General features: G+C 39.3%; 1 pseudogene; it reads left to right on the forward strand.

The window, feature by feature from the left end:
- The first annotated feature begins 923 nt into the window (after nt 1-923).
- On the forward strand, nt 924-3,685 carry LOC102871042 (annotated as a pseudogene).
- Nucleotides 3,686-8,475: the final 4,790 nt, after the last annotated feature.

Here is an 8,475-nt window from a genome sequence, read left to right on the forward strand (position 1 = left end):
ATAGTGCATATACAGGAAAGTGCCAGAAGTTCAAGCTAGATTCAGAAGAAGTTGTGGCACAAGGGATATCATTGCCAAATGTCAGATGGATCCTGGTTGACAACAGAGAATACCAGAAGAATCTCTATTTGTGCTTTATTGACTATGTAAAGGCATTTTTGTAGATCATAATAAGTTATGGCTAATACTGAGAAGGAGAATCACAGAACACTTAATCATGCTCATATGAAACCTATACCTAGACCAAGAGGTTGTTGTGAAAACAGAGCAAGGGAATATAACATGGTTTAAGATTAAGAAAGTCAGGGTTGCATCCTTTCTTTATACGTATTCAATCTGTATGCAGAGCAAATTATTCAAGAAGCTGCAGTCTATGATGAGAAATGTGGCATCAAGATTGGAGGAAGACTCATCAATGACTTTTGGTATGCAGATGGCATAACCTTGCATTCTGAGGCTGAGGAGGACTTAAAACACTTACTACAGAAGACCAAACACTGCAGCCTTCAATATGGATTGCATCTGAACATCAAGAAAACAAAAATTCTCCTCACTGGACCAATAGGTCCATCATGATAGGACCAATCCTGATAGATGGGAGAAAAGAGTACAACTGTCAATGACTTTATTTTACCTGGATCCACAATAAATACACCTGTTACCAGCAGTCAGGAGATCAAGAGATGTATTGCCCTGGGAAAGTCTACAGTCAGCAACTTCTTCAAACTACTGAGGAGCAATGATGTTAGTATGAAAACTAAGGTGCGCCTACTTCAGACCATGTTTTTTTTCAATCATTTGCTATGTCTCTGAGAGGTGGACAAGGAATAAGGATGAGAGAAGAAAAATTGATGTTTCTGAGTTATAGTGTTGGAGGAGATTACAGAATAGCACATAAATTGCCACAAGGACAAACAGATGTCATGGAGAAGGTGAGGCCAGATTGCTCCTTGGAAGTAAGGATGTTGAAGCTTCATCTTGTATGCTATGGACATGTTGCTAGAAGAGGCTATTCTCTGGAGAAGAACATAATTCTTGGAAAGGTGGAGGGACAGCAAAAGAGAAGAAGACCCTCAACCAGGTGAACCGATACAGTGACTGCAGCCATGAGCTCAAGTGTGTCAGAGATTGTGAGGTCCACACAGGATAGGACAGGGTTCAGATCTACTGTTTATGGGTCACTATGAGTTGTACTCAAAAGCAAATAATAATAATAGTAGTAATAGTAATGATAATAATAATATGGAAGAAGGCAAGATAGTCTTTGAGAGAGAACTCACTGCCTTACAGATCTGTTAATAAAATGTGTTGATTTGCAATCCTATCTCTGTGTATTGGTTGAGCAGTGACTGGGGGTAGAACTCTTTCCGTTTATAGTAGTAGGTTTGATATTTGGTTTATGTCCATGGTGAGGATTATGTGCTGCACATACTCCAGAAAACTGAGAAGGCCTTAAACCACCAAGTTTATGGTCACGGTTACAGGAACTCTACTAAATGATCATTGAAGTTATTGTGTACTATCAAGTGAGAACTAACTCATAGTTGACCCTCCGGTGGGTTTTCAGAGACAGTAAATCACACAGGAGGAGAAGGCTCATCTCCCATGAAGCCACTTTAGGACTAACGTGCCTCTGATTCAGGCCATGGTCTTTCCGATCACTTGGTATACATCTGAGAGCTGGACAATGAATAGGGATGAGAGAAGAATTGATGCTTTTGAGCTGTGGTGTTGGAGAAGAACACTGAACGTTTCATGGACAGCCAAAAGAACAAACAAATGTGTCTTGGAGAGGGTGCAGCTGGAGTGCTCTTTGGAGGCAAGAATGATGAGGCTTTGCCTCACATACCTCAGGCATGTTTCCTAGAAGAGGTTATTCCTTGGAGAAGGACTTGATGCATGGAAAGGTAGAGCATCAGCGAAGGAGAAGACCCTTGGCCAGGTGGATTGACACGGTGACTGCTACAATGGGCTGTAGTGTGTCAGGAGGTATGAGGATGGCACAGGATAGAACAGGGTTCAGATCTGTTGTTCATAGGGTCACTATTGGTCATACTTGATAGCATCTAACAACAACAACTACTACTACATGAAACAGATTTGATTGCCCTGCCTTTGGCTTGGCAGCATAATTCTTTACCAGCAAGCCAAGCCACTTACATGCTGAATAATGAAGACATTATCATTATAAAAGAATATTTCCTAAAAAAAAAAAATTTCCTCCACAGGGGCAGAAATTGTAGGCTGTCTACCCAGCGTCATTTCCCATTTCCCCGGCTATTTTCCCCCAAGAGGTTATGATTTTTTTTATTTTAAATTATTATTTTAATGAAAGCTTACAGGAAAGTTGGGGTTTCGTTCACTCATTGTTGCACATTTATCCTACCTCTCGCTCTCATTTTCTTTTAAGAAATGGGTTCTTTCTATTTTTTTTCTCTGTGTGTGTGTGTGTTAGAGTGAGACAGAGAAAGAATTGTAGAGTTGTACGGTTCCAATGGAGATCATGCAGTCCAGAGGGACACTGCAGAATGACAGGAAAATCAATCCTCCAGCATGATATAACAATTCTAAACTTCCATAACATAAGGAAGATGCTCAGGCCTGTGGCACCTGCTTTTCCCAGCTGTGCCCACCCTCTGCTGGGTGCTCCCAGGCAACAATGGCATGCCAGCTGTCCCTGTCGTCTCCATCATGATAGATAGAGAAAAGATAGAAATTGTCAGTGATTTCCATCTTGCTTGGATACACAATCAACCACCTTGGTACCAGCAGATAGGAAATCAGAAGACATGTTACATTGGGCAAGTCTGTAGTCAGAGACCTCTCCAAAATACTAAAGATCAAGTTTAAAGACTAAAATCCAAGCCCTGGTCTTTTCCTTTCCTTACTATACATCTGAGAAGAGGACAAGGAATGAAGAAGACAAAAGAACAACAAATATTTCTTGGATGCAGGGCAGCCAGGGTGTTCCTTAGAAGGAAGAATGGTGAAACTTTGCCTCACATATTTTGGGAATGTTTCTAGAGAGTCCAGTCCTTGGGGAAAGACATCATGCTCAGAAAAATGGAGGATCATTTAAGGAGGAGAATACCATCAATGAGATGGGTCAACAATGGGGTCTAGTGTGGCAGAGATGATGGGGTGTCACGGGATAGAGGAGGGTTCAGATCTGGTGTTCACAAGGTCACTATGGGTCATACTCAACAGCATCCAACAGCAACAATAATATAACTTCAAAAAGTGCAAAGCTCTTTTATCCCTCCCTGGCGCTTTTGTCAACAACTGTTGGTGGAGGGTTGGCCCACATGTAAGGTGAGGAGATGGTAATTGAAAAAGAGAAAAGAAAAAAAAAAGTCTCTGGAGTCGGTCAACTCTAGGTTCCAACTTGTTACAAAAAGTGGGAAATATGTGCTGGTGTTCACATAGACTCCGAAGATGATGAAGCAAAGAAAAGCAAAAGTAGCGATCCTCGCCAACAACTGCTGGGCCTTGAGGAAATCTGAAATCGAGTACTCAGCTGTGCTGGCCAGAACTGGTGTCCATCGCTACAATGGCGATAATAACAAACTGGGTACAGCATATGGAAAATACTACAGAGGATGCACACTGGCTATAGTTGATCCAAGTGATTCTGATTATCATTGGAAGCATGCCAGAAAAGACTGGTGAAAAAGAAATCATGTAATATTTTGCTTGGGGGTTTTGTTTGTTTTAAAGTACAAAGCAAAGTTAGATAGCACTAGAAGGAGAAATAGACTAAATATGAAGCTTAGCAGGAGATTTTAAAGAACTTCTTTCAACAAGTGATAAAAGCAATCAAACAAAAAACAGTCACAAAGAGCATAAAAGATTTTCTTCAACTGAGATAAAATTCAGATCACATAGAACTCCCACAACTTAAGACCCATTTTAAAGTGTTCTAGTAATGTTTCTTATATTCACAATGTTATTCAACCATCACCAATACCTAATTCCCAAGTATTTTCATCACTCCAAAAGGAAACTCATTAAGTAGCAATTCCCCATGCCTTCCTCCTCTTGCCCCTGGCAACCATTAATCTGTATTGATCTCTAAGGATTTGTTTAATCAGGATAGTTCACATAAATAGAATCATAGAATATGTGATCTTTTGTGTCTGACCTCTTTAACTCAGCATCGTGTTTTCAAGATGTAACATCTATATGGGCTTCATTTGGTTACAGATCCCTTCTTCCTTACTTTTATTCCATTGTCTATACACCCTACATTGTGTTTATCTAGCCTTTCATTAATGGACATTTGGTTTGCTTCTACTTTTTGGCTATTCTGAATAATGCTGCTCTATAGCTTTATGGACATGTTTTTGAGTGAACGCCTGTTTCTAACTCCCTTGAACATTTACCTAGGGGTGGAATTGCTAGGTAACAGTGGAACTGCCTAGTATTTTCAGGAACTATCGAAATGTTTTCACAGCAACTGCACCATTTTACATTCCCACCAACCAGCAATGTATGGGTCCAGCCTTCCCATATTTGCACCAAACTTTTTAGTTTTTTAAATGAAGGAGTTTAGCTATCCTACTGGGTATGAGGTAATATCTCCTTAAGTGTTCATTTACATTTCCTTACTGACTAGTGATGTGGAGCACTTTTCATATGCTTGTTGACCTTCTTCAGAGAAAGCTCTTTAAATGAGTTCTTTCCTTTTCTTGCCAAGTTATAACAATTCTTTGTACATTCTGAATTTTATTCTCCTAAGAAGTCCATTGCCATCGGGCTAATTCCACTCACAGTGACCCTGCAGAATGGAGTAGAACTTCCCTATAAGCTTTCCAGGCCGTAATCTTTGCAAAATGAGACCATCACCTCTTTCTGTGTAGGGACAGCTGGTGGTCTTGAAGTAGCAACCTTTCAGTTAGCAACTGAGCACTTCAGTCAATGTGCCATCAGAGATATGATTTGTAAATTTTTTTTCCTCATTCTTCGAGTTATCCTCTCACGTTGTTAACAGTATCTTTCATGGAGCTCTGTTGCCAAGCCAAAGGCGCCATTTCAAATCTATCAGTTGTTCTGTGGAAGGAAGATGGACATTGACTGCCTCTGAAAACCCACTGGAGGATCAAGTATGAGTCAGTTCCAACTCGATGTCACATAACATCAAAAATAGTGTCTTCTGGTTCATGAACATTTTTTCATTTCAATGAAACTCAATCCACCTATTTCCCCTTATTGTTTGTGTTTTAGGTATCAAACGCTATTATACATATATTTTCTGTAAAGAGTTTTCTTGTTTTAGCTCCTGTGTTTAGATCTTTGATCCATTTTTAATTCATCTTTTGTATATGATGTGAAATAAGGGCCTAATGTCATTCTTTTATATGAGGAAATCTCATTTTCCCTGCAAATTTTGTGGAAGAGACTATTCTTATTCCTACTGAATGAACAATCTTGGCAGCCTTCTTGCAAATCAATTGACTAGACCTAGGAGTTTATTTCTGGATTGTCGACCCTATGAACAACAGATCTGAATCCTGTCCTATCCTGTGCCATCCTTACCATCCCTGACATACTTGAACCCATCACTGCAGTCTTTGTGTCACTCTAGCTCATGGTGGATCTTCCTCTCTTTTACTGACCTTCCACTTCTTGGAGTATGATGTCCCTTGGCCCTCCTTGAGCAACATGGCAAAAGTATGTGAGACAAAGCTTCACCATCTTTGTCTCTAAGGAACATTCTGGCTGCAGTTTCTCCAAGACATATCTGTTAGTTCTTCTGTCAGTCTCTAGTATACTCAATATTCTTCTTCAACACAACGCAAGGATATAAAATTTTCTTCTGTCATCCTTATTCATTGCCTGATCTCAGACGCATAGCAAGTGATTAAAAATACCATTGCCTGAATCAAGTACACCTTAGTCTTCAAACTGACATCATTGTTACTCAATACTTTGTGAATCCAAGTAAGACTAAATAATTGACAGTTTCAATCTTTTCTCCATCTATCATGATGTTGACTATTAGCCCAGTGGTAAGGATTTTCGTCTTCTTGATGTTAAGGTGCAATCCAAACTGAATGGTGTATGTATGTAGTCTTTTTTTTTTTTTTGGTCTCTCAAAATAAAGGCTATTTTTTTATTGTCATCAATTGTGCAGAGGATTTTTTTCCTTTGGTTTCAGGTTATTATTCTTTATTTTAATATTTGAATCATCCAGAGAGTTATCCTAGCTCCCTTTTTTTAATTAAATTTTATTCATTTTAATGAACATTTATAGAGATTTTGGGTTTTCATTCATTCATTGTTGCACTGGTATGTAGTCTTTGATCTTCTGCAGCAAGCATTTAAAGTCCTCCTCACTTTAAGCAAGCAAGGCCATGTCATCTGCATAATGCAGTAAAGTAATGAAATAAAGTTGTTGATCCTTGATCCTGATGCCACATTCTTCTTCCCAGAGTCTAGCTTCAGAAATGATTTGTTTAGCATACAGACTATACAGGTATAGAGATAGGATACAGCTCTGACATACACCTTTCTTGAACAATAGCTTCTTTGTCTAGGTATAAGTTTCAAATGAGCAATTATTCTAAGATTCCCATTCTACTCTGTTAGCCATAGTTTGTTATGATCCACACAGTCAAATGCTTTTGCATAGTCAATAAAACACAAATAGGCATTCTTCTGGTACTCTCTGCTTTCTGCCAAGCATCTGACATCAGCAATGCTATCCCTGGTGCCACGGCCTTTTCTAAATCCAACTTGACTTTCTGGCATTTCTCTGTCAATGTACTGTGATAGCCATTTTGGAAGATCTTCAGCAAGACTTGCTTGCATATAATATTAATATTTTTCTATCATTTACACATTCTACCTTTCTTGGGAATGGGAACAAATATGGATCGTTTCCAGTCAGCTGACCAGGTAGAGCTACCTATTTGTCTTTGTAGTCAATACAATTCTCAAGAGAAAGAATTTAAGAGATATTTTGATAAATATTCAGAAGATTTGCTGAAACCACTTGGAGTTTCTCTTTGTTGTTTGAACTAGAGAAATCTCATACCATCTCCTATCAGATGCAACATCCAGTCTCCTATTGTGTCCTATGTTATTTATGAACTTTATCATTATCTTGAATGTTGCAACTCAGGGATTTAACTTTTTTCTTTAGTCCTTTCAGATTAAGAAATGACAAGTGGAGATACAAATCCTACTGGGTCTTGGTAATGTGCTGCTAGTATTTTGTTGAAAACTTTTGTATATATGTTCATTAGGGGAAATGATCTATTGTTTTCTCATGGGTTTGCTTTTTGTTTTGGTTTGGTATTTTTTCCTGCTTGAATGTTTATAGTTTCATGGACTCAGGAAGTGATTTGCCTTTCAGTTTCTGATGACTCTAAGTGTTCGTTGGCTTATGGCCAATTCACTTCAACTTCTGCCTCTGTGGTCCCACTGCTTCCTACTCTTCAGTCTGTAAAATCTCCCTTATCTGCCTTCCTCTTATAAGGATGCATGTGATTGTATTCAGAGTCCATGTGGGGAGTCTCAGGTAGCCTCTCCACCTCAGCATATGCATCCTTGATGACATGTGTGAAGATCCTTTTCCCATACAGCGTGTGTGGGTTTCAGGATTTGGGACCTGATACCTCTGGGGGATATAACTACACAGAGTCTTGTTTTTCAATGTACCTATGGCCAGAAAGTCCCTCAGACTTCTTCATTTGCTCTCTGAGGCTTCCCACTTGAGTCAAGTTTGGGCAAGATGTACCCATCTCTAAGGCAAAACTATTTTCTGCTCTCCTTAGGCAAAGGGTCTAAGATCTCAGGACTTTGGTCTCTTATCTCTAAAATGGATGCCATGATACTGACTGATTCTCCCTCAAAGATCTGACATACTCTAGAAACTGTGGATATGCACTATACACTGAAATTCGCTTCTTAGGGAAAAGACATTTAAGAGGGGCTTTGCTGCTGTCAGAGTAGCAGACAATATCTACACAGCATCCACCCCAAAGCAGGCTCCCTGCTGTGCCCTGGAAAACAGTCCTTCAGACATCAAAGCACCCCCAACTGACGTAGGGTCAGTACCCCAGGAGAAAGGACACCAGGAAGTCTCAAGACTTCTCACATACATTTCAAACTATTCCAACGCACTCCTGGCATGTATAAAGTTTTAAGTGCTGTTGAAAACCATGTCGGAAGATTAAAATAGATCAACATGTGATTAAAAAGCTCTGAAGATTCAAACATGAGGTCAAGAATAAGGTTGAAGGCTTTTCTATCGCAGACACTTTCCTCAAAATAAATAACAACAAAAATAATGTACTTCAGAAAGGCTGGAGAAAAAAAGAAAGGGCTGAATAAGTAGAATAAATATAACATATGCCAATGACCAGAGATCTCTCTTACCACTAAGGGGTTTACCAAAAGTACATGATTCAAATCTACCAGCTGCTCTGTAGGAGAAAGATGGACAGTCAATTCCTATGCCATTTACTGCCT

The sequence above is a fragment of the Elephantulus edwardii genome, unplaced genomic scaffold (genome assembly GCF_000299155.1).
Source record: "Elephantulus edwardii isolate Elephantulus edwardi_28Jun2011 unplaced genomic scaffold, EleEdw1.0 scaffold00033, whole genome shotgun sequence".
NCBI lineage: Eukaryota > Metazoa > Chordata > Mammalia > Macroscelidea > Macroscelididae > Elephantulus > Elephantulus edwardii.